General features: G+C 39.4%; 1 long non-coding RNA gene and 1 pseudogene across 2 annotated transcripts; one reads left to right on the forward strand and one right to left on the reverse strand.

Annotated features, from left to right (window-relative positions):
• Positions 1-12,246: 12,246 nt before the first annotated feature.
• Positions 12,247-19,849, reverse strand: LOC309621938. Its single transcript, XR_014240338.1, has 2 exons — positions 19,713-19,849; positions 12,247-13,923 (listed from the first exon to the last, which is right to left on the reverse strand). It is a non-coding gene; the product is annotated as an uncharacterized lncRNA (long non-coding RNA).
• Positions 19,850-24,003: 4,154 nt separating this feature from the next.
• On the forward strand, positions 24,004-25,203 carry LOC309621935 (heterogeneous nuclear ribonucleoprotein A3 pseudogene; annotated as a pseudogene). The gene is made up of 2 exons: positions 24,004-25,165; positions 25,197-25,203. The product of its transcript is annotated as a heterogeneous nuclear ribonucleoprotein A3 pseudogene (transcript).
• Positions 25,204-26,082: the final 879 nt, after the last annotated feature.

The following is a 26,082-nucleotide window of genomic DNA, read 5'->3' on the forward strand; positions in this document are numbered from 1 at the left end:
AAAGCCTTTCTGACTGACCTGAGTATTACCTCTCTGGAAAAGGAAGGTAGTTCAAGAAATGAAGAGCAGTTGATGGGATGGTTGAAGAAAAGGCTGTGGGGGGATCGGCTCCCACCTTTGTCACTCTTGGGACATCCTGTCATCTGAGAATGAATAAAGACCGATTTTTGTGTGTGGGGGTGGTTTGAGGGTCAAATGTGTTTGGGGTTGTGTTTTTTAATGCTAATCTTGGGAAAACAATTGACAGATGAATGGAAAACTCTACTAGGTGTATGTTACTGTATGTGGGACGATGCTTTCCTCATAGTCCCATTAACTGCTTCCTATAATTTTAATAGTGGAACTGCTCTATAATTTGATATGTGGGACCACATAGGTAATAATCTGTTATTTGTGTGGATTCCTTTCAGATTTCTGGAGAGATCGATATACATCTTTGTGTCTCTCAGAAAGGGCAGCAGTGGGGGAAAGAGTAATTTGGTACTTGACTGTAGGCCTCCTTATCTAGTGTTTGATTATCAGTGCTGGAAAAAAAATGTATGGAGTATTCATACAGTACATTTCACTTTTCTAGATTATCTCCCTCCCTTATACTGTGATTCACTTAAATTTCTATATATAAAGTACAGTCTTGAGCTAGTACAGGTAGCCTGAGAGTCTAGAGGACTTTAGTTAAAGGAATCTAGCCAGCGAACATAATTCTCATACTAAACTGCCACAAGGAAGACGTTAACTTACCCTGTATGTCAGGGTCCAAAAAAATTTAAAGATGTGCCTAAATGAAAAAATAAGTTATAAAGATTTAGGCCAGTCAAAAACTAACAGCAGTTTCAGGTAGAGGTGCATGCCTAACGTAAACCAGCATAGTTTCCATTTACTGCGTTCTTTTCATCACTGAAATAAAAACTTCTACAAGATTCAAAAAAAAAAATTCACCGATTAAAGTAAGTGTACAATTCACTAGTTCTTAGTATTTTCACAACCAATATTGCTATCTAATTCCAGAACATTTTTGTCACGCCCCCACAAAGAAATCTTGTATATGTTAGCTGTTACTCCCTATTTTCCCCTCCCCAACATCCCCTGGCATCCACTAATCTACTTTCTGTCTATATGGATTTGCTCATTCTGGACATTTCATATACATGGAATTATACAATATATGACCGTTTGCTATTGGCTTGAAATATTTCTCCGTTTAATAGTGTCAGTTTTTCGGACTTCCCTGGTGGTACAGTGGTTAAGAATCCGCCTGCCAATGCAGGGGACACGGGCTCGAGCCCTGGTCTGGGAAGATCTCACATGCCGCGGAGCAACTAAGCCTGCGCGCCAAAACTACTGAGCCTGCGCTCTAGAGCCCAAGAGCCACAACTACTGAAGCCCATGCACTTAGAGCCCGTGCTCCTCAACAAGAGAAGCCAGCACAATGAGAAGCCCGCGCACCACAACAAAGAGTAGCCCCTGCTCGCCACAGCTAGAGAAAACTCGCGCGCGGCAACGAAGACCCAGCGCAGCCAAAAATAAAAATACAAATAAATAAATAAATAAATTTATTTATTTATTTAAAAAAATAGTGTCAGGTTTTTTCATTTTAATTCTGTTAGTTTTTCTTTATGTATTTGGGACTTGCTTATACTGCATTTGTCTTTTAAGTCATATAGGAGAAAAACTGACTTACAAACAAAAATACATTTATACTGTCTTTTGTATTTACTTATGTAGTTACCTTTAGTACTTTTTTCATGTGGATTTAAGTTACTGTCTGGTGTTCACCATTCCATCTTGAAAAAAATCTCTTTAGTATTTTCTGTGGGTCAGTTTGCTAGCAGTGGAGTCTTTCAACTGTTGTTTATCTGAGAATGTCTTCATCTCTCCTTCATTTCTGAAGGGTAGTTTTGCTAGGTACAGAATACTTGGTAGGCAGGTTCTTTTCCTCAGCTCTTTGCATATGTCATTGCAATGCCTTCTGGCCTCTATGGTTTCTGATGAAAAATCAGCAATTAGTTTTATTGAAGATTCTTTGTACATGATAACTCCGCTCTTGCTGCTTTAACACTGTCTTTGTCATTTGATGGTTTATGATGTATGTAGATGTGGCTCTCTTTGACTGTATCATGCTTGGACTTCCTTGAGCTTTTGGGATGTGCAGATTAACAGCAGTCATCAAATTTGTGAAATTTTAGGCCATTATTTCTCCAAATACTCCTTCAGTCTCTTTTTCTGTCTCTTCATCTGGAACTCCCATTATGTGTATAATAGGATGCTTGAAGGTGTCCCATAGGACTCTGAGATTCTGTTAATTTCTCTTCATTCTTTTTTCTTTCTGTTTCTCACACTGGATAATCTCAATTGGCCTATCTTCAAGTTCACTGACTCATACTTCTGCCTGTTCAAATCTGATACTGAGCTTTCTCCAGTCAATTTTTTATTTTAGTTATTGTACTTTTCAACTACAGATCTTCTATTTGGTTCTTTTTTGTAATTTCTCTTTATTGATATTCTCTATTTGGTAAGACACTGTTCTTATACTTCTTTTTTTTTTTTTTAAACATCTTTATTGAAGTATAATTGCTTCACAATTGTGTGTTAGTTTCTGCTTTATAACAAAGTGAATCAGCTACAGATATACACACGTTTCCATATCTCCTCCCTTCCGCATCTCCCTCCCTCCCACCCTCCCCATCCCACCCCCCCCCAAGGTGGTCACAAAGCACCGTGCTGATCTCCCTGTGCTATGCGGCTGCTTCCCACTAGCTATCTATTTTACATTTGGTAGTGTATATATGTCCATGACACTCTCTCATCCTGTCGCATCTCACCCCTCCCCCTCCCCATATCCTCAAGTCCATTCTTTAGTAGGTCTGTGTCTTTATTCCCATCTTGCCACTAGGTTCTTCATGGCCCTTTTTTTTTCCCTTAGATTCCATATATATGTGTTAGCATACTGTATTTTTTTTTCTCTTTCTGACTTACTTCACTCTGTATGACAGACTCTAACTCCATCCACCTCATTACAAATACCTCCATTTCATTTCTTTTTATGGCTGAGTAATATTCCACTGTATATATGTGCCACATCTTCTTTATCCATTCATCCGATGATGGACACTTAGGTTGCTTCCATGTCCTGGCTATTGTAAATAGAGCTGCAATGAACATTTTGGTACATGACTCTTTTTGAATTATGGTTTTCTCAGGGTATATGCCCAGAAGTGGGATTGCTGGGTCGTATGGTAGTTCTATTTGTAGTTTTTTAAGGAACCTCCATACTGTCCTCCATAGTGGCTGTATCAATTTACATTCCCACCAACAGTGCAAGAGTGCTCCCTTTTCTCCACACCCTCTCCAGCATTTATTGTTTCTAGATTTTTTGATGATGGCCATTCTGACCGGTGTGAGATGATACCTCATTGTAGTTTTGATTTGCATTTCTCTAATGATTAATGATGTTGAGCATGCTTTCATGTGTCTGTTGGCCATCTGTATATCTTCTTTGGAGAAATGTCTATTTAGGTCTTCTGCCCATTTTTGGATTGGGTTGTTTGTTTTTTTGTTATTGAGCTGCATGAGCTGCTTGTAAATCTCGGAGATTAATCCTTTGTCAGTTGCTTCATTTGCAAATATTTTCTCCCATTCTGAGGGTTGTCTTTTGGTCTTGTTTATGGTTTCCTTTGCTGTGCAAAAGCTTTTAAGTTTCATTAGGTCCCATTTGTTTATTTGTGTTCTTATTTCCATTTCTCTAGGATCTGGGTCAAAAAGGATCTTGCTGTGATTTATGTCATAGAGTGTTCTGCCTATGTTTTCCTCTAAGAGTTTGATAGTGTCTGGCCTTACACTTAGGTCTTTAATCCATTTTGAGTTTATTTTTGTGTATGGTGTCAGGGAGTGTTCTAATTTCATACTTTTACATGTACCTGTCCAATTTTCCCAGCACCACTTATTAAAGAGGCTGTCTTTTCTCCACTGTATATGCTTGCCTCCTTTATCAAAGATAAGGTGACCATATGTGCGTGGGTTTATCTCTGGGCTTTCTATCCTGTTCCATTGATCTATATTTCTGTTTTTGTGCCAGTACCAAACTGTCTTGATTCCTGTAGCTTTGTAATATAGTCTGAAGTCAGGGAGCCTGATTCCTCCAGCTCCATTTTTCGTTCTCAAGATTGCTTTGGCTATTCGGGGTCTTTTGTTCTCCATAGAAATTGTGAAATTTTTGGTTCTAGTTCTGTGAAAAATGCCAGTGGTAGTTTGATAGGGATTGCATTGAATCTGTAGATTTCTTTGGGTAGTAGAGTCATTTTCACAATGTTGATTCTTCCAATCCAAGAACATGGTATATCTCTCCATCTATTTGTATCATCTTTAATTTCTTTCATCAGTGTCCTATAATTTTCGGCATACAGGTCTTTTGTCTCCTTAGGTAGGTTTATTCCTAGATATTTTATTCTTTTTGTTGCAATGGTAAACGGGAGTGTTCTCTTAATTTCACTTTCAGATTTTTCATCATTAGTATATAGGAAGGCAAGAGATTTCTGTGCATTAATTTTGTATCCTGCTACTTTACCAAATTCATTGATTAGCTCTAGTAGTTTTCTGGTGCCAGTTTTAGGATTCTCTATGTATAGTATCATGTCATCTGCAAACAGTGACAGCTTTACTTCTTCTTTTCCGATTTGGATTCCTTTTATTTCTTTTTCTTCTCTGATTGCTGTGGCTAAAACTTCCAAAACTATGTTGAATAATAGTGGTGAGAGTGGGCAACCTTGTCTTGTTCCTGATCTTAGTGGAAATGGTTTCAGTTTCTCACCATTGAGGACAATGTTGGCTGTGGGTTTGTCATATATGGCCTTTATTATGTTGAGGAAAGTTCCCTCTATGCCTACTTTCTGCAGGGCTTTTATCATAAATGGGTGTTGAATTTTGTCGAAAGCTTTCTCTGCATCTATTGAGATGATCATATGGTTTTTCTCCTTCAATTTGTTAATATGATGTATTCACGTTGATTGATTTGCGTATATTGAAGAATCCTTGCATTCCTGGAATAAACCCCACTTGATCATGGTGTATGATCCTTTTAATGTGCTGTTGGATTCTGTTTGCTAGTATTTTGTTGAGGATTTTTGCATCTGTGTTCATCAGTGATATTGGCCTGTAGTTTTCTTTCTTTGTGACATCTTTGTCTGGTTTTGGTATCAGGGTGATGGTGGCCTCGTAGAATGAGTTGGGGAGTGTTCCTCCCTCTGCAATATTTTGGAAGAGTTTGAGAAGGATAGGTGTTAGCTCTTCTCTAAATGTTTGATAGAATTCGCCTGTGAAGCCATCTGGTCCTGGGCTTTTGTTTGTTGGAAGATTTTTAATCACAGTTTCAATTTCAGTGCTTGTGATCGGTCTGTTCATATTTTCTATTTCTTCCTGGTTCAGTCTCGGTGGGTTGTGCATTTCTAAGCATCTGTCCATTTCTTCCAGGTTGTCCATTTTATTGGCATAGAGTTGCTTGTAGTAATCTCTCATGATCGTTTGTATTTCTGCAGTGTCAGTGGTTACTTCTCCTTTTTCATTTCTAATTCTATTGATTTGAGTCTTCTCCCTTTTTCTCTTGATGAGTCTGGCTAATGGTTTATCAATTTTGTTTATCTTCTTGAAGAACCAGCTTTTAGTTTCATTGATTTTTGCTATTGTTTCCTTCATTTCTTTTTCATTTATTTCTGATCTGATCTTTATGATTTCTTTCCTTCTGCTAGCTTTGGGGTTTTTTTGTTCTTCTTTCTCTAATTGCTTTAGGTGCAAGGTTAGGTTGTTTATTCGAGATGTTTCCTGTTTCTTGATGTAGGCTTCTATTGCTATAAACTTCCCTCTTAGCACTGCTTTTGCTGCGTCCCATAGGTTTTGGGTCGTCGTGTCTCCATTGTCATTTGTTTCTAGGTATTTTTTGATTTCCCCTTTGATTTCTTCAGTGATCACTTCGTTAATAAGTAGTGTATTGTGTAGCCTCCATGTGTTTGTATTTTTTACAGACCTTTTCCTGTAATTGATATCTAGTCTCATAGCGTTGTGGTCAGAAAAGATACTTGATACGATTTCAATTTTCTTAAATTTACCAAGGCTTGTTTTGTGACCCAAGATATGATCTATCCTGGAGAATGTTCCATGAGCACTTGAGAAAAATGTGTATTCTGTTGTTTTTGGGTGGAATGTCCTATAAATATCAATTAAGTCCATCTTGTTTAATGTATCATTTAAAGCTCGTGTTTCCTTATTTATTTTCATTTTGGATGATCTGTCCATTGGTGAAAGTGGGGTGTTAAAGTCCCCTACTATGATTGTGTTGCTGTCGATTTCCCCTTTTATGGCTGTTAGTATTTGCCTTATGTACTGAGGTGCTCCTATGTTGGGTGCATAAATGTTTACAATTGTTATATCTTCTTCTTGGATCGATCCCTTGATCATTATATAGTGTCCTTCTTTGTCTCTTGTAATAGTCTTTATTTTAAAGTCTATTTTGTCTGATATGAGAATTGCTACTCCAGCTTTCTTTTGATTTCCATTTGCATGGAATATCTTTTTCCATCCCCTCACTTTCAGTCTGTATGTGTCTCTAGGTCTGAAGTGGGTCTCTTGTAGACAGCATATATATGGGTCTTGCTTTTGTATCCATTCAGCCAGTCTGTGTCTTTTGGTGGGAGCATTTAATCCATTTATATTTAAGGTAATTATTGATATGTATGTTCCTATTCCCATTTTCTTAAATAGTTTATGTTTGTTATTGTAGGTGTTTTCCTTCTCTTGTGTTTCTTGCCTAGAGAAGTTCCTTTAGCATTTGTTGTAAAGCTGGTTTGGTGGTGCTGAACTCTCTCAGCTTTTGCTTGTCTGTAAAGGTTTTCATTTCTCCATCGAATCTGAATGAGATCCTTGCTGGGTAGAGTAACCTTGGTTGTAGGTTTTTCTCCTTCATGACTTTAAGTATATCCTGCCACTCCCTTCTGGCTTGCAGAGTTTCTGCTGAAAGATCAGATGTTAACCTTATGGGGATTCCCTTGTGTGTTATTTGTTGTTTTTCCCTTGCTGCTCTTAATATGCTTTCTTTATATTTAATTTTTGATAGTTTGATTAATATGTGTCTTGGCATGTTTCTCCTTGGATTTATCCTGTATGGGACTCTCTGTGCTTCCAGGACTTGATTAACTATTTCCTTTCCCATATTAGGGAAGTTTTCAACTATAATCTCTTCAAATATTTTCTCAGTCCCTTTCTTTTTCTCTTCTTCTTCTGGGACCCCTATAATTCGAATGTTGGTGCGTTTAATGTTGTCCCAGAGGTCTCTGAGACTGTCCTCAGTTCTTTTCATTCTTTTTTCTTTATTCTGCTCTGCAGTAGTTATTTCCACTATTTTATCTTCCAGGTCACTTATCCGTTCTTCTGCCTCAGTTATTCTGCTATTGATCCCGTCTAGAGTATTTTTAATTTCATTTATTGTGTTTTTCATCGTTGCTTGGTTCCTCTCTAGTTCTTCTACGTCCTTGTTAAATGTTTCTTGCATTTTGTCTATTCTATTTCCAAGATTTTGGATCATCTTTACTATCATTATTCTGAATTCTTTTTCAGGTAGACTGCCTATTTCCTCTTCATCTGTTAGGTCTGGTGTGTTTTGACCCTGCTCCTTCACCTGCTGTGTGGTTTTTTGTCTTCTCATTTTGCTTATCTTACTGTGTTTGGGGTCTCCTTTTCACAGGCTGCAGGTTCGTAGTTCCCGTTGCTTTTGGTATCTGTCCCCAGTGGCTAAGGTTGGTTCAGTGGGTTGTGTAGGCTTCCTGGTGGAGGGGACTAGTGCCTGTGTTCTGGTGGATGAGGTTGGATTTTGTCTTTCTGGTGGGCACGTCCACGTCTGGTGGTGTGTTTTGGGGTGTCTGTGGCCTTATTATGATTTTAGGCAGCCTCTCTGCTAATGGATGGGGCTGTATTCCTGTCTTGCTAGTTGTTTGGCATAGGGTGTCCAGCACTGTAGCTTGCTGGTCGTTGAGTTAAGCTGGGTCTTGATGTTGAGATGGAGGTCTCTGAGAGATTTTCACCGTTTGATGTTACGTGGAGAAGGGAGGTCTCTTGTGGACCAGTGTCCTGAAGTTGGCTCTCCCACCTCAGAGGCACAGCCCTGATGCCTGGCTGGAGCACCAAGAGCCTTTCGTCCACATGGCTCAGAATAAAAAGGAGAAAAAAATAGAAAGAAAGAAAGAAAGAGGATAAAATAAAATAAAATAAAGCTATTATAATAAAAAATAAGAAAAAAAATTAAGAATAAATGTATTCAGAAAAAAAATTTTTTTTAATTTTTAAAAATAGATTTATTAATTTTTTGTAGTAAAAAATAAGAAAAAAATTATTAAGAAAAAAATTTATTAAGAAAAAATGTTTAATTTTTTAAAATAAAAAATATGAAAAAACTTATTAAAATTTTTTTTTAATTTCTAAAAATAGAAAATAAGGGAAAAAATATTAAGAAAACATTTATTAGGAAAAAAAATTTTTTTGAGTGAACAAAAAAACAAAGAAAAAAAACATGGACGGACCTAACCCTAGGACTAATGGTGAAAGCAAAGCTATACAGACAAAATCTCACCCAGAAGCATACACATATACACTCACAAAAAAAGGAAAAGGGGAAAAATTAATATATTCTGCTCCCAAAGTCCACCTCTTGAATTTGGGATGATTCGTTGTCTATTCAGGTATTCAACAGATGCAGGCACATCAAGTTGTTTGTGGAGCTTTAACCCACTGCTTCTGAGGCTGCTGGGAGAGACTTCCCTTTCTCTTCTTTGTTCGTACAGCTCCCGGAGTTCAGCTTTGGATTTGGACCCGCCTCTGCGTGTAGGTCGCCTGAGGGCGTCTGTTCCCCGCCCAGACAGGACGGGGTTAAAGAAGCAGCTGCTTCGGGAGCTCTGGCTCACTCAGGCCGGGGGGAGGGAGCGGTATGGAGGAGGCGGGGCAAGCCTGCGGCAGCAGAGGCCGGCGTGACGTTGCAGCAGCCTGAGGCGCGCCGTGCGTTCTCCCGGCGAAGTTGTCCCTGGATCACGGGACCCTGGCAGTGGCGAGCTGCACAGGCTCCCGGGAGGGGCGGTGTGTAGAGTGACCTGTGCTCGCACACAGGCTTCTTGGTGGCGGCAGCAGCAGCCTTAGCGTCTCCCGCCCGTCTCTGGGGTCCACGCTGATAACCGCGGCTCACGCCCGTCTCTGGGGTCCGCGCTGTTAGCCACGGCTCGCGCCCGCCTCTGGGGTCCGCGCTTATAGCCGCGGCTCGCGCCCGTCTCTGGAGCTCGTTTAGGCGGCGCTCTGAATCCCCTCTCCTTGCGCGCCACGAAACAAAGAGGCAAGAAAAAGTCTCTTGCCTCTTTGGCAGCTGCAGACTTTTTCCCGGACTCCCTCTCGGCTAGCACCGAAGCCCGAGCCTCAGCTCCCAGCCCCCACCCGCCCCAGCGGCTGAGCAGACAAGCCTCTCGGGCTGGTGAGTGCCACTCAGCACCGCTCCTCCGTGCGGGAATCTCTCCGCTTTGCCCTCCGCACCCCTGTGGCTGCGCTCTCCTCCGTGGCTCCGAAGCTTCCCCCCTCTGCCACCCACAGTCTCTGCCCGTGAAGGGGCTTCCTAGTGTGTGGAAACCTTTCCTCCTTCACAGCTCCCTCCCACTGGTGCAGGTCCTGTCCCTATTCTTTTGTCTCTGTTTTTTCTTTTTTCTTTTGCCCTACCCAAGTACGTGGGGAGTCTCTTGCCTTTTGGGAGTTCTGACGTCTTCTGCCAGCGTTCAGTGGGTGTTCTGTAGGAGCAGTTCCACGTGTAGATGTATTTCTACTGTATCTGTGGGAAGGAAGGTGATCTCCTCGTCTTACTCTTCCGCCATCTTGCCCCTCTCCCTATACTTCTTTAGACATGGTTTCATTTAGTTCTTTGAACATATTTTAAATAGCTATTTTAACATCTTCATTTAGTAAGTCCAATGTCTGAGATTCCTCACAGACAGTTTCTAAACTTTTGTATGGTCCATATATTTTGTTTTTACTTTGAATTTCCATATCTTGTAACTTTTTGTTGAAAACTCGACATCTTAAAAAATATAATGTGACAACCCTGGAAATCAGAGTCTACTACCTCCCTACAGTTTCCTGCTGTTGCTTTACGCTGTTTTTTTTTTAAGTAACTTTTCTGAACAAATTCTATGAAGTCTACTGAAGCTGCCACTCAACTAGCTTAGTGGTCAGCTAATGCCTAGATGGAGGTATCCTTAAACATCTAGAAACAATAAATCTCCCAGTCTTTGCCGAGGGACTACGTGCACATAGCCATCAATGCTGAGGGCAGGGAGTTATCAATTCTGCCTTAGCCTTCCCTTTCTTCTTGCCCAGAGCCTCAAGGGCAGCCAAAGGTAAAGGGTAGGCCCCTCTCAGATCTTTCCTGAGCATGCACTCAGGCCTGTGCACACTTGTGGTCTTCTAGAGTCCTAGGAATATATCAATGCTTTTCAAAATATCTATGGACATCTCATCCTCAGTTTTTCCGTTAAAGCTTTTGGTTAGTCTATTGTTTGTCTAAAGTGTTATCCACTGCCTCCTGCATTGTGACATTAAAACAGTTGCCTGGGGACTTCCCTGGTGGTCTAGGGGGTAAGACTCCGGGCTCCCAATGCAGGGGCCCCGGGATCGATCCCTGGTCAGGGAACTAGGTCCTGCAACTAAGGAGTCCGCATGCCGCAACGAAGATCCTGAGTGGTGCAACTAAGACCCGGCGCAGCCAAAATAAATAAATAAAATAAATAAATATTTAAGAAACTAAAATAAAACACTTGCCTGTAAGTGTTTTTTGACAAACACCTCACACATAGACACAGAGGCTCATACGCACTGGATAGCTCTGGGTAAGGTCAAATAAAGATAAGCCTTTTGAGTGGAGTCTTCCAGAGAGCCATCAGACAGATCAAATACTGACAATTCTTTGGGAATGAAATTGTGAAAGAGGTCCAGCTCTGTTCTGCTCCCTCCAGTCCTGGGAATGCAGGCTGATATTTTTCAAGGTTATCACTGAGCTGAGTGTGGCAATGAGAATAGGGCAAGGTAAAATGCCACAAGCTTACTATTCTTATCAAGGTTCAGCCATTTTTCTTGAATAAATGCTTACTACAAAAGCTACAAGCCTTTGGTTAATTTCGAGTTTTGGAAAAGTTTTCCATAAAGTTTTGCCAAAATTCTGTTGCTTTTATCACAGGGCAAAATGTTGGAGGTCTTTACTCCACCATTTTTTTCTGCTATTAACTCCTCACTTTGTTTTAAAAATCCCAACCAGTTCTCTCCCCATGGCTTTTTGCTCCTATTGACAGTACTAGTACACAAAATATTTAAATGTCTTTAAATGAATATAAAAATAACATCTATATTATATATTGGTATGAGGTATAAAATGGCTTACAAAAAAAAAGACATAGTACCTATCTTCACAGAACTTACTGTCAGATATAAATGAAATCCTGTTACTACTTCAGAGTGTTACTTGACCTAATGAGTAAATCTCTAACATCTATCTCTTTCTTTGCGAGGTTACCTTTGCCTTGTTTTTTTGTTTTTGTTTTGTTTTTAATTTATTTATTTTTATTTTTGCCTGTGTAGGGTCTTCGGTGCTGTGCACGGGCTTCCTCTAGTTGCGGCGAGCGGGGGCTACATTTCGTTGCAGTGCGCGGGCTTCTCATTGCAGTGGCTTCTCTTGTTGTGGAGCACGGGCTCTAGGCATGCGGGCTTCAGTAGTCGTGGCTCGCAGGCTCTAAAGCGCAGGCTCAGTAGTTGTGGCGCACAGGCTTAGTTGCTCTGTGGCATGTGGGATCTTCCCGGACCAGGGCTGGAACCCGTGTCCTCTGTATTGGCAGGCGGATTCTTAACCACTGCGCCACCAGGGAAGTCCCTTTGTTTTTGTCTCTAAAAGAATTTTATGAGTTCAATTGTTTACTCATTCTCAACTGAGGAGAAATTATTTGGTCCAAATATCTGCAATGGTTTATGACTTGCCCTTGGCCCCAAACTCTAGTTGGATCTTTCTAGTATCTATAGAATCACAACATACTAATAGACACTATCTATCAGAACAATTCCTAGGCTTTCATCTAGATCAGCTCTACTGGTCTAAGAAACTATTATTTTCTACTGTCAACTCCCTCACTCTCAGAATAGATGCAGAACATGATAAATGACAACCTCAAGTATATATAGCCAACAGATCTCTTCTTGTCTAACTGATGCATTCAGTACTTTATTTATACGGACAGTATTTCTCAGGATACAGTGTACCATCCCTGAGTCATTTCCTCTTCCCACTACTGTCCAATTTTTCTCAAAGTTAATGTCTCCAAAGGGAAGAGTTAGGATGTAAATGAATAGAAGTACACAGGAGGCCTCAAAAAATACTGGAACACCTGATTAGACTTCTATTGGTACATTCTGTCTTCTGAACTAGGGGGCTGAAAGTGAGACTGAGATAAAAGATTTTCCTACCTACAATCAATTAAGTAAGCTTGTTTTATGTCTCGTAGCCACTAAGTGAGTTTTTAAAATCATAGCCATGCAGGTAGTGAAAATTTCTTCCAGTTCCTGGTTATAGGCTTCATAATCAATCCTAACATATGAGCATTTTGTGGTTCTTTTTTTCAGTGGCATCACAGTGGGAAATCAGGAGCAATTATATCGGGGCTTTAACTCAGTTACCATTAGATACTAGTTGGGTCCTCTTAAAATTAACAGAAAATCTGCGTAAGACCAGGGACAACTACTTTCTTTTTAATTTCTACACCTATAAAGATGTCTATTGACAAATCATGAACAATTTATATCTAAACTGAACCAAGTCAACTCCTGTGGACCAATCAATATGTTATCCCAACAATCAAAACCCCGCACCATACCAACTCTGTATCCTTATAATTTTCCACAGAAAATATTTATTCAGTTCCTCCACAGGATGCTATTCATTTTCTAAATCTGCAGTTCTATTGTGGTGATCTCACAGGGATGTTGTGGGATATTTTAAAATTCTAGAGAAAGAGTGATATGTAATATCTGGTGTACAGGACAAAAACTAATCGCTAAAGATAGTTTAAAGTTTCAACATTAGATACTGCTACATTCCTTTCAATGCTGCTGTCTGTATCTCTGCAGAGTTGGATTTTTGACGGTTTCTGTAACAAAAGCAATAAATGAGGGTGGTTGTGTCCAATCTCATCTCAAGGTTTGAGAAACTGTGCCCTAATAGCCACACATATCTCGTTAGCAAGTAATTATGCATATTTCTGAACAAAGTAAAATGTTTTCTTTCAAACACAAAACGAAAAATATTTTTGCTTATTAAGCTGTAAGATCAAAACGCTAAGTATTTTTATACCCTAATAACATAATAGCTTAGTGTCTGAAAAAATACTTCATGTATTTATATGCTGCTGATGATTTATATCCCCACGATGATGAGAAAAGAAATCACCCAAACACTAAGGTGACTGTGAACAGAGAAAACTTGGAAACCTTTGTCCTAGATGGAGTCCACTAACCCAAACAAGTAACTGTTCATACAATTTTCTTCAAATATTTATCAAATGTTTGAGTGTACACAATACATCTGACCAAATAACTCACCTATCTGAACCAGAGCCTGTGTCATGAAAATCTCCATGTTTCACTTAAAGATTAAAGAGCACTGAGCTTTCATATGTCATCCAGAATTAAACAGCCAATCCACAAATAAAATTTCAAAAAATAAAATTTTGAATAATTTCTGCATAATACCTGAGTGTGAGCTCTCAATGGTGGTGTCTGACTTGGAATCCAGAGATGAAGGAATTTGTCTTAATTGGGGAACATAGTACATCTTTGTACTACCAGAAGGCTTATATGGCAACAGTAAAGGCTGGCCTAAGGACATAAAGATCAGAATAATTAATAAGAAAACATTTATTAATTAACTGAACAAATATTAAGCACCTTTAATGTGCCAAGCAGTGGTCAAGATTCTTGGAATGTATCAGTAAACTAGCATTCTAGAAGAGGGAGATAGACAGTAAACAATTAGCATACTAAATAAGTAAATCATCTAGTATTTTTATAAATTATTAGTGACATAAAAAATTAGAAAATACTGGGACTTCCCTGGTGGTGCAGTGGGTTAAGAATCTGCCTGCCAATGCAGGGGACAGGGGTTCGATACCTGGTCTGGGAAGATCTCACATGCTGTGGAGCAACTAAGCCTGTGCACCACAACTACTGAGCCTGCGTGCCACAACTACCAAAGCCCGCCCGCCCTAGAGCCCGAGCGCCACAACTACTGAGCCCATGTGCCGCAACTACTGAAGCCCACGTGCTCTAGGGCCCTTGTGCTGCGAGTACTGAGCCCTCGTGCTGCAACTACTGAAGCCTGTGCGCCTAGAGCCCACGCTCTGCAACAGGAGAAGCCACCACAATAAGAAACCCATGCACCACAACGAAGAGTAGCCCCTACTCACCACAGCTAGGGAAAGCCCGTGTGCAGCAACAAAGACCCAAAACAGCCACTCCCCCCCCAAAAATTAGAAAATGCTGAGGAAGATTAGAAGTATTTGGGAAATTGCAGCAGGATGCAGTTTAAATAGAGTGGTAAGGGTAGGATTCATTGAGAAGACGACTTCCTAGCAATCTATTCCATATTTAGATGGCTCTAACTAAGAAACACTTTATCTTATATTGAACCCAAACCTGGTCGTTGTTAACCCCTACTACTGATCTTTGAAGGTTCTCCCTCCAGAGTCATAGAAAGTAAATCTAATTCTCTTCTATGTGGCAGATTTTCAAAATAAGTTTCCCATTAAAAAAGTATAACTTCTCAATATTAAAAAAATACACAGAAATAAAAAAGACAAAGTCTTACCACTCAAAGATAACTATTATTAATATTTTAATGTATTTCTACAGGTCTTTCCTCTGTATTTCTTATTTGTTTACATAGTTGTGTATAGTATGTATAATGTGGAATTCAGTTTTTCTACTTTACATTGATAATAAAATATTCATTTTATTTCCTATCGTCACATTTTTTATCATTCTACTACACATTAAGTGTATTTAACCCTTCTCATAATGTTAAAAATTTAGGCTGGATTAAATTTTCAATAATAAAGAATTCTGTAATAAAGACTTCCTGTTTATAGCATACCCATTCTCCCCTGCTGCCCCATTTCACATAAGTTTTCTGATTTCAGAGTGAAAAATTATGTCATTTATAAAGTTTCTTTTTTTTAAATACTAACTGCTAAAATTCTTTCTAAAATGTCTGTGACATGGTAGTAATTTGATTATTATAGAAGATGAAATCTTTTTCTTCTTCTTCTTATTTTTTTGCTTCATTGGGTCTTCATTGCTGCACGCGGGCTTTCTCTAGTTGCGGTGTGGGGGGGCTACTGTTCGTTGTGGTGCGCGAGCTTCTCACTCTTCTCACTGCAGTGGCTTCTCTTGTTGTGGAGCACAGGCTCTAGGCACGCAGGCTTCAGTAGTTGTGGAGCATGGGCTCAGTAGTTGTGGCTCGCAGGCTCTAGAGCACAGGCTCAGTAGTTGTGGCACACGGGCTTAGTTGCTCTGCGGCATGTGGGATCTTCCCGGACCAGGGCTCGAACCCGTGTCCCCTGCACTGGCAGGTGGATTCTTAACCACTGCGCCACCAGGGAAGTCCCTGAAATCTTTTTCTATACACTTGTTTTTCTTTCATGATGTGGTAGAAACTCTCTCTCTCTCTGTAACAGCATTTTGATATTTAGCTGGGTACATACTGCTCATCTGTACACTGTATTTCCCAATCTCCCTTGCAGACATGTATGGACATATGACTAAGTCTGGGCCCATAGGTCAAGGGTGAGAATAATGTCTGCAACTTCCAGGCATCCCATTAAAACACTCCACCGGCTGCTGCTAAAATTTATCCTCCCCATTACTCTTCTTTTCCAGTATTTTCTTTATTAGTCTTCCGGAAAAAACTTAAGATCAATTAAACAAGTTCAAAAGAACAATTCCATTAGAATTTTGAGTAGAATTACATTAGAGTTTAAATTCATTTGGGAATAAATGACATCTTTAAATATTCAATTTTCCCATTCAGAAATATCCCATCCCTCCTTTTAGTCTACTCTCCTTTTCTATGCCTACACAAAGGATTAGTATTGCCATCACATGAGTCCTATAAAATTCTTGTTTAGGTTACTCCTCAGTATTCATGGGGTTGTACTGCTCATTCAAATAGAATTTTGTAGATAGCTACCACTTCTCCTGATTAAACACAACAGCTTCTTCAGTTTATCCTTATGGACCATGGTCTTCTCTTGCATCCTGTAATCACCTCTAGATGGACTCCTAGTTGCCCATGTCTAGTTTATAAAAATCAAAATACTCTAGACAGAGTCTGATAGTCCCAGAGTAGAATGAGATCTCCTTCATTCTGGACGCAATAACAACTTTTATATTACTTAGAATTGTGTTACCATCCTTGACCACTCCATCATTCTGATGATTTGACATGGAATCCATATTACTAGTACCCTGCTTCCAACCAAGGAACTGACTTCATAGTGAAGGAAATGAGACAACAGGCTGATGCCTAAAGGGAGTCACTGTTCTCCTCACAAGCCTGATCACCCACAGCTATGGTAAACTCAAAAACAAAAAAGCGAGTGAACAATTTACTGATAACTGTCATGGCACAAGCTGGGAGGCATCACTTTCTGAGGCTGGAATGCTAGCTTGCCAAATACGGCATGTGCTCAGAACCACATATGGCACTTGCCTATCCTACAGACAGAATGCATATATTTAGGAACAAAGGCAGAAGCCTTTAAAATCTTTTGCTTTCTATCTCTGTGACTCTGCTTTGTTTGATGGAAGATCTTAGAAATAAGGGAGGGGCACTTCTACCGGGAGACAGGAGCCATCTAGTCATTTTACATTCTTTATGTCACTGAAACAATACAGGGAATAGGATGCCATAGTGTTGACTAAAACTACAATTGACCTTAACTATCAGGGAGAAATAAGGTTACCTTAAAAGAAGAAAGTCAGTAGGAGTATGGCTTACACCTAGGGGACCACTTTACCAAGCCTGGTCATAGAAATTAACAAAAAATGACCTTAAACCTATGCAGGGCTAGCAAAGCCTTAGACTACTTAGGAATACTTGTACCAACCTATCAGGCAAAGCCCCAGCCAATGAGAACCTGGCTGAATTCAAGGAGAATGAAGAAATGTATAGAGGCTGGAAGAATTTAAATAACAGGAAAAATAGGCTGTAGCCTCTACTTCTCTTTGGACGTTGCTGTAGTCATTATTGTTAGAATATTGACTTAGTAGTTTTCTTCCTCCACCAGTGTATATAAAGCTTGGTGGTGATGGTTAAATTTACCATTTAGTTCAAAGTTTGCAGAAAATGGACAACAACAATTGGGCAGAATTACAATGGACCCAGGGCAAGAATGGCTACCATGTGGAGATGGAGAATTCAGAGGCAAGATAAGTGGCTTTTTGAAATTCTCAACAACTTTCTGTTTGGATGCAGAAGTCTTAAAGTTACTTTGGACTGCCTATCTCTGGGGGAAGAAGCGACTATTCAGCAAATAATGGTTGTTCCTGGGAGAGAAAGAAAGGACTGCAGAAGGGTAAAGAAGAAAGTCCAACCATAAACTTTATTCCTTCAAAAAACTTGCAAATGGAACTAAATATAAACATATAGCATATTACTCTTAATTTGTTAATTCAGAGCAGTGGACACATAGTCATAAATTCAACATGCTATTCTGTATACTTTTAAAATATTTTTAAAATTTTACTTCTGAATCCACAGAGTTAAAAATCTTTTATTATTAAACCAAATAATATTTCTCTTTTAAAGGAGTCTTTTCTACCAAGTACCTGTATGTAAAGGTAAGACCGTGAACTGTGGGCTCTATGTAGACCGATCCATTTGATGTCAGAAGAGGTATAAAATACACTTTCACAGTTGGATTTCCTCTCCTGTGCTCTGCCACCAACATGAAAACAGCATACCCAGAGTAGCCTGGGTTTCAGTACAAGGCATGTGGAACAGACCCAAACCGTTTTTGCATCCTGATGCCAAACTCCAACTGACTCATAAGCCCATGAGTGAGGAAAGCAAATGTCTGTTGTTACGAAGCACTGAGATTTTCGAGGTTCTTATACAGTATCACGGTGGCAATAGGTAACTGACACATTAAAGGTGTTCTGTGTGATATTGATTAGACTATACATTTGGGGGGCATAATTTTATATCACAATAAAAATGTATAAGATATATAACCATCTCGGGTTTCCCTGATAGCGCAGTGGTTAAGAATCCGCCTGCCAATGCAGGGGACACGGGTGCCAGCCCTGGTCCGGGAAGATCCCCCATGCCGCGGAGCAACTAAGCCCATGTGCCACAACTACTGAGCCTGCGCTCTAGAGCCCGCGAGCCACAACTACTGAGCCCATGCACCGAAGCCCACGCGCCTAGAGCCCGTGCTCCACCACAAGAGAAGCCACCGCAATGAGAAGCCCGTGCACCGCAACGAAGAGTAGCCCCCGCTCGCCGCAACTAGAGAAAGGCTGCACGCAGCGATGAAGACCCAACACAGCCAAAAATAAAATAAATAAAAGTAAAAAAAAAAAAAAGAAAAGAAATATAACCATTTCAACATATAAATGTATTTATTCAAATTAAATTCAGTGCAATTTACATGTGGAACTAAGCAATTTTCTTTATACATTTAGGCATATTCCATTTATACCTACAGACAGGTAAACTTTTTGCACAAGTAGGAAAACTTAAAATATATTTTGAATAGATTTGTACAAACTGTTGAATACTTTAAAATTAGTAATTGAAAGTTCCCACCCTCATTTGGAGGTAGAATGGGAACTTAACTTTCCAGTTACTGGTCTGAAAAAGAAAATAACTTGCTATAATTTTGAATGTTATATAGTATAAGCACTATAAAAATATCACTGTCATGATAGCATAGGAACACTCTAAATGTAGACCTTATGGTAGAAATTGCTAGCTGTTCACCAAAACTCATTTCTTCTTCATCCTGGAAAGCACAGCTAAACTATTCCTAGTCAGTGGAAAGTGATGTGGGCCACACCTAGGCCTAGCCCATAAAAGCCTCCCAACATGTGCTCCTCCATGCTTTTCGTCCCTTCCAGTTGACTATGATGATGAATCCAAGGTTCCATGTTTTAAAGAAAGCAGAGTCACAGTCAACCTGGGTCCCTGCTCAACGTTTCTTGAGCAAGAAATAGACTGGTATTGTGTTTGCTATCTGTTCACTGTATCATGCAAAACAATAGTAAAAGAAACAATGCCAAATAGTTATCTACCTCCCTAAAATTGAACCTCTATAGTTTTTATGTTTTCATGAACTACTTGCATTCTTATGACAAGTATTATGAGTTGAAAATACGTCAGCCACAAGTAGCATGAGTTTCACATAGGTTGTTAACTTCACTAGAAATTGAAGTAAAAACATAATAAATTATATTCTCTTCATAGCTATGTAAATAAAAGATGTTTTAATCATGTACAACCTAATGCTTAAAATTAAAATTAGGTTTTCTAACTAGAAAGACCCAATCAAGAAATTTCTTAGTTAATGACACACAAAAGTTGGTAATGTGACCTAAAATTCTCTTACCATCTGTGCCATGAAGAACAGTAATCTGTTGGACTGAAGATGATGAAGCAAACTTGACAGGAACTTTGCCCAACTTCTGTGTACTGAGGTCTGGAATATCATGTCCACGATCTTCAGCATTAACAAAAATCTCAGATGAAAACATGGTTTTTCCTGGACTCTCTGTTGTTATCTGAGTGACTGCATCAGATGATAATTTTCCAGAGAAGGGAGAAAACGGGGTCTTAATCTCCTTTGGTGATCTGAACAAAAAAGAGAAAGCACACAGCAGGTCATATCCTTGGCTTATCAAATACTGTAATTTCTTTCCAAATGTGGCTTCAATATTTTTTGGAGACACATCCAACTCAAATGGTTAAGTTATTTCTGCAGTACCCTGTGCTTTTTTACATACTTATTACAGGGTGATCATGCATGAGTTTACTTTTACTTATTTTAAAATCTACTTTTATTTTGGATTTAGAATGCTATTATATAAGGAAAGGGTACTTTTCAGTTGAAGTGGAAAGATATCCATTAAAAAATAATTACTGGAAGTCCACTATAAATTAGGGGACTATGCTAAACGCATAGAGTGTACAAAAATAAAAAAGAAACAGAGCCTTTCCTCAAAAAGTTTATATGTCAGTGGGGGAACCAGAGGTTTTTAAGGTTGTAATTATGTATATAGATTATAAAGAATCCATATTAAAACATAATGGAGTAAATAAATGAGTGTATAAATAAATAAATAATAGGAGGGAGGGAGAAGACAAATCTTGCCAACAGAAGAATTCCATATGTAGGTAACCTCCCCCCCGCCCCCCCCCGGCATCCATCTCCTCCCCAAGGAGGTGGAGGTGAAGCTTAATCTTCCCCTTAAGTCCAGTCCTGGGCTGGCCTTAATGATTGAATTCCAGAGACAGTATAAAATGGGAGAAAAAGTAACTTTACAGTGGAGAAACCAAGCAAACACCATGTTATGCAAGTGATGATGTTTCACATCACCAGTGATGTCACGGAGACACTACATACTCTCTGTTATGATGTGATGAGACGGTTACTTCGCTTCTGCGGTATTCTTTGTCAAAACCTATAACTCCAGTCGAATCATGAGAAAAACATCAGCCAAACCCAGACTGAGAACAATTCTACAAAATATCAGACAAATATTCCTCAAGACTGTCAAAATCATGAAAAACAAGGAAGGAATGAGGAACTGTCATAGACCAGAGAAGACTAAGGAGACATGACAACTAACTAAGTGGAATGTGATATACTGGATTGGGTCCTAGAACAGAAAAAGGTCATTAACAGGAAAACTGGTGAAATCCAAAAAAAGTCTTAAGTTTAGTTAATAGTAATGTATAAATGTTGGCTTTTTAATTTTGAAAAATATACTATGGTAGTATAAGATGTTAGCAATAGGAAAAACTGGGAGAGAGGTAAAGGGAACTCTGTTTGTATCTTTTCTGCAGATTTGAAATTATTTGAAAATGAAAAAGGTCATTTTTAAAAAATGGAGTAATACTGTATTGTATTATATCACAGAAGAAGAAGACCTTTTAAAAGGTCTTTTAAATCTCTACCCTCTATATACTATTCACTAATTAAAAGGACAATTATGAGAAAAGAAAATAGGCCCATCTCCCTTATGTATACAGAAGCAAAAATCATACACAAAATGTTAGACAATCAAATGTAGAGTGTGTGAGTGAGTGAATGTGTGTGTGTGTGTGTGTGTGTGTGTGTGTGTGTGTGTGTGAATTCCTACCAAGTTGTTTTACTCCAGAAATGCAAGGTGAGTTAACATTCAAATATCAATAAATGTCATGCACCACATCCATAAAATAAAGGAGAAAATGTATATGATCATATCAGTATAGTCAGATAAAGCATTTGATAAAATTCAATAATTATGTATGATTAAAAACTCATAGCAAAGGGAAACTACAAAAAACTTTAGAGCCACCATCCTATTTATAGTGAAATGTGGAGAACGTCCACTGTAAGATTAGGAACAAAATAAGAATGCCAACTCTTACCTTTTCTATTCAACCTATTAGTAAAAGTATTAAATGGCATTAGCAGTAAGGCAGGAAAAAGAAATCAGAAATATAAGGCTAAGAAAGGAAGAAATCATACTGTCACTTTCCATAGTTGATATAATTAAGGATACAGAAAATCCAAAACCATCTACAGATAACTTATTAGAATATCAGTTAGTTTTTAGAAGAGTTGCCAGATAAGAGACCAAACATTAAAAAATTCCACTAACATTTTTCTGTGTCTGAAAAGTTATAAAATTAAAAACTAAAAAATATGCCATCTACATTATCATCAAAACATCATATACCTAATAATAAGTGTAATAAAAAATGTAAGAACCCTATTAGAATAGAAAACTATTGATATATCATAGAGAGAAATTAAAGGTGATCTAAATAGGATTTCTGCTTTGAGGCAGGATGTATAGGCATACCTCACTTTATTGCACTTCACTTTATTGTACCTTGCAGATAATGCTTTTTTTTTTTTTTTTTACAAATTGAAGGTTTGTGGCAACCCTGTGTCAAGCAGCTCTACTGGTGGTGCCATTTTTCCAACAGCATTTGCTCACTTCGTGTCTCTATGTCATGTTTTGGTAAGTCTCACAATATTTCAAACTTTTTCACTATTATACTTGTTACATGATCTGTGATCAGTGATCTTTGATGTTACTATTGCAAAAAGATTACAGCTTGCTGAAGGCTCAGATGATGGGTAGCATTCTTAAAGTCTACTTTCAAATTAAGATATGTACTTTTTTTAGACATAATGCTATTGCACACTTAATAGACTACAGTATAGCATAAACATAACTTTTACATGCACTGGGAAACCAAACAACTCGTGTGACTTGCTTTCTTATGATATTCTCCTTATTGTGGTGTCTGGGACCAAAGCCATATCTCCATAATAATATGCCTGCACTAGGTAGGCACAGGCCATCACTCCTGCTGCAACGAGCAAACAAACTTGAATAAAAGATCATCGAGCTAAGGAAGCAATCAAGAAACAATATCAACTAATATGCTAGAGAGGGACATTTAGAGATTTGGAGCAGGGGTTTGGTGTAGGGAGACATACTCCACTGGAAAAGAGAAATCACCATATCTTTTGATGAACTCATTTGCTGGCATGATGGAGTGAAATCTAGCAGAATGTCAAGCCGATTTCCCCCACAGGACATTTCCTTAGTGTCAGGGTGGTATAGGATGATGGGGGACTGAGCCAAGAAAGCAGAGTGAAATTTCCTGCACAGTCATGGCACTAACAAACCAAATCCCGCTAGATAAAGGGGCCTGTGACAATCATTAGGTCTCCTCTTCAAGACATTTGCCAGTTTTTGAACCTATATAAAGCAGGAAGCTAAATACCTAATGCCTGAGGGAGAGAACTTTCCAAAGTGAGGAATTAGAGACCTACCAGACTCACAGTAAAAACCCAGAAGTGCCATCCCCAAGAAGGGGGCTGAGTCAGAAAAAGTGAAGCAGAAAAAGTGAAGTCATCTGCAATGTTTCAGTGTTTATGAGACAAATTTTCACTGAGAAAGTGTAACGGCAACAAATACATAGCTGGTCTCTCCTTACATTTGCCATACTCTGAAGCTGTGAGAACTGAGAGCCTAAAGAGCTGAATTCAAACATCTGAAAGACTGAAGTCAATAACTGACTGTATTTATTGAAGAATCAAAGACCTGTCAGGCTCACAGCAAAAATCCAGGGAGGCCACAAATTAGGAAAAATCATAGGTAGGATGAGACAACTAAAGCTCCAACCCAGTTCTGACCTAGTAAAATTCCTGAAATGACTGAAATGATCAGCCACTCTGATTAACAGAGAAAAGGGTAAATCTTCTCTGGTGCAAAGTAATAGCATCTTCAGTCTCTATGAATTTTTTATTCACCACGTCCAGCACACAATCAAAAATTATGAAATTCCTGAAGCAGGAAAAAGTGACTAAAACTTAAGACAAAAAAAAAAACAAAAAAAAAAAACCAAGAAAAATTGATTTAGAGGGAATTCAGATTCTGGAGTTAGCACAGAACTTTAAAATGACTATATTGAGAGTAAAAGATGGGGATTAATAGATTAAAATATGGAGAATCTCAACAGAAAATTGGAATCAATTTTAAAAAATCAAATACAGATAAATGAAAAATAAGAAAACTGATCCCCAGCAGACCTTAGGGAATACTAGAAGAAATTTTTTTGGGCTGAAGTAAAATGGCCCAACATAGAACAGAGCTGGGCTCTCGGTCCCATATTGAACTCGAGTTGGAAGAGGCGAGTCCGGTCTCAAAACGGAGGTAAAACCGCCGCCCGGTCGCCCCCAGCCCGACTCCGGCCGCCGCCGCCGCCGGGGGGAGGAGGGCCATGATCCAAAGGAACCAGAACAGTTGAGAAAACTGTTTATTGGTGGTCTGAGCTTTGAAACTACAGACGATAGCTTAAGAGAACATTTTGAGAAATGGGGCACACTTACAGATTGTGTGGTGATGAGAGACCCCCAGACAAACCGTTCCAGGGGCTTTGGTTTTGTGACTTACTCTTGGGTTGAAGAGGTGGATGCAGCAATGTGTGCTCGACCACACAAGGTTGATGGGCGTGTAGTGGAACCAAAGAGAGCTGTTTCTAGAGAGGATTCTGTAAAGCCTGGTGCCCGTCTAACAGTGAAGAAAATTTTTGTTGGTGGTATTAAAGAAGATACAGAAGAATGTAATTCGAGAGACTACTTTGAAAAGTATGGCAAGATTGAAACCATAGGAGTTATGGAAGACAGGCAGAGTGGAAAAAAGAGAGGATTTGCTTTTGTAACTTTTGATGATCATGATACAGTTGATAAAATTGTTGTTCAGAAATACCACACTATTAATGGGCATAATTGTAAGTGAAAAAGGCCCTTTCTAAACAAGAAATGCAATCTGCTGGATCACAGAGAGGTCGTGGAGGTGGATCTGGCAACTTTATGGGTCGTGGAGGAAACTTTGGAGGTGGTGGAGGTAACTTTGGCCGTGGTGGAAACTTTGGTGGAAGAGGAGGCTATGGTGGTGGAGGTGGTGGCAGCAGAGGTAGTTATGGAGGAGGTGATGGTGGATAAAACGGATTTGGAGGCGACGGTGGTAACGATGGTGGTGGTCCTGGTTACAGTAGTAGAGGAGGCTATGGTGGTGGTGGACCAGGATATGGAAACCAAGATGGTGGATATGGTGGCGGTGGTGGAGGATATGATGCTTACAATGAAGGAGGAAATTTTGGAGGTAACTATGGTGGTGGTGGTGGGAGCTATAATGATTTTGGAAATTATAGTGGACAACAGCAATCAAATTATGGACCCATGAAGGGGGGCAGTTTTGGTGGAAGAAGCTCGGGAAGTCCCTATGGTGGTGGTTATGGATCTGGTGGTGGAAGTGGTGGATATGGTAGCAGAAGGTTCTCAAAACTCAGAAGAAAAGGGCTACAGTTCTTAGCAGGAGAGAGAGCGAGGAGTTGTCAGGAAAGCTGCAGGTTACTTTGAGACAGTCGTCCCAAATGCATTAGAGGAACTGTAAAAACCTGCCGCAGAAGGAACGATGATCCATAGTCAGAAAAGTTACTGCAGCTTAAACAGGAAACCCTTCTTGTTCAGGACTGTCCTAGCCACAGTTTGCAAAAAGTGCAGCTATTGATTCATGCAACGGAGGGTCAATTAGATGTACATTCCTGAGGTCTTTTATCTGTTGTAGCTTTGTCTTTTTCTTTTCATTACATCAGGTATATTGCCCTGTAAATTGTGGTAGTGGTACCAGGAATAAAAAATTAAGGAATTTTAAACTTTTCAATATTTGTGTAGTTCAGTTTTTCTACATTTTAGTACAGAAACTTTAACAAAATGCAGTTTTGAAGGTGTTTCCTTGTGAGTTAACAAGTAAAGAAGATCATTGTTCATTAATATTTTGTATGAATTTTGCTAAAGTTAACTGTAAAGAAACACCTGCTGACTTGCAGTTTAAGGGGATCTATTCTCCCCATTTCCAAACCATGAAATGAATGGGCTCTGACATGTGGAGAGAATAGATATTTGTATGTTTGCAATGTGTGTTTTAGATAATAGAATTGGGTATTTAAATTAGCATATTTGTGAATTTAATAGCTTTAAGATTTACTTCAAATGAAAAATCTCAGAATTCAAAAAAAAAAAAACAAAAGAACAGAGCTGGGAGCGCGATTGGCGCTGCCTGCGGGGGAGGAGCGCCGCCGCCGCCGCGAGCTGGGAGCTCGATTGGCGCTCCCTGCGGGGGAGGAGCGCCGCCGCCGCCGCCGCCGCGAGCTGGGAGCTGCGGGGGAGGAGCGCCGCCGTCGCCGCCGCG

Source organism: Balaenoptera borealis (genome assembly GCF_965194805.1).
Source record: "Balaenoptera borealis genome assembly, contig: HAP1_SCAFFOLD_1226, whole genome shotgun sequence".
In the NCBI taxonomy this organism is placed as follows: Eukaryota; Metazoa; Chordata; class Mammalia; order Artiodactyla; family Balaenopteridae; genus Balaenoptera; species Balaenoptera borealis.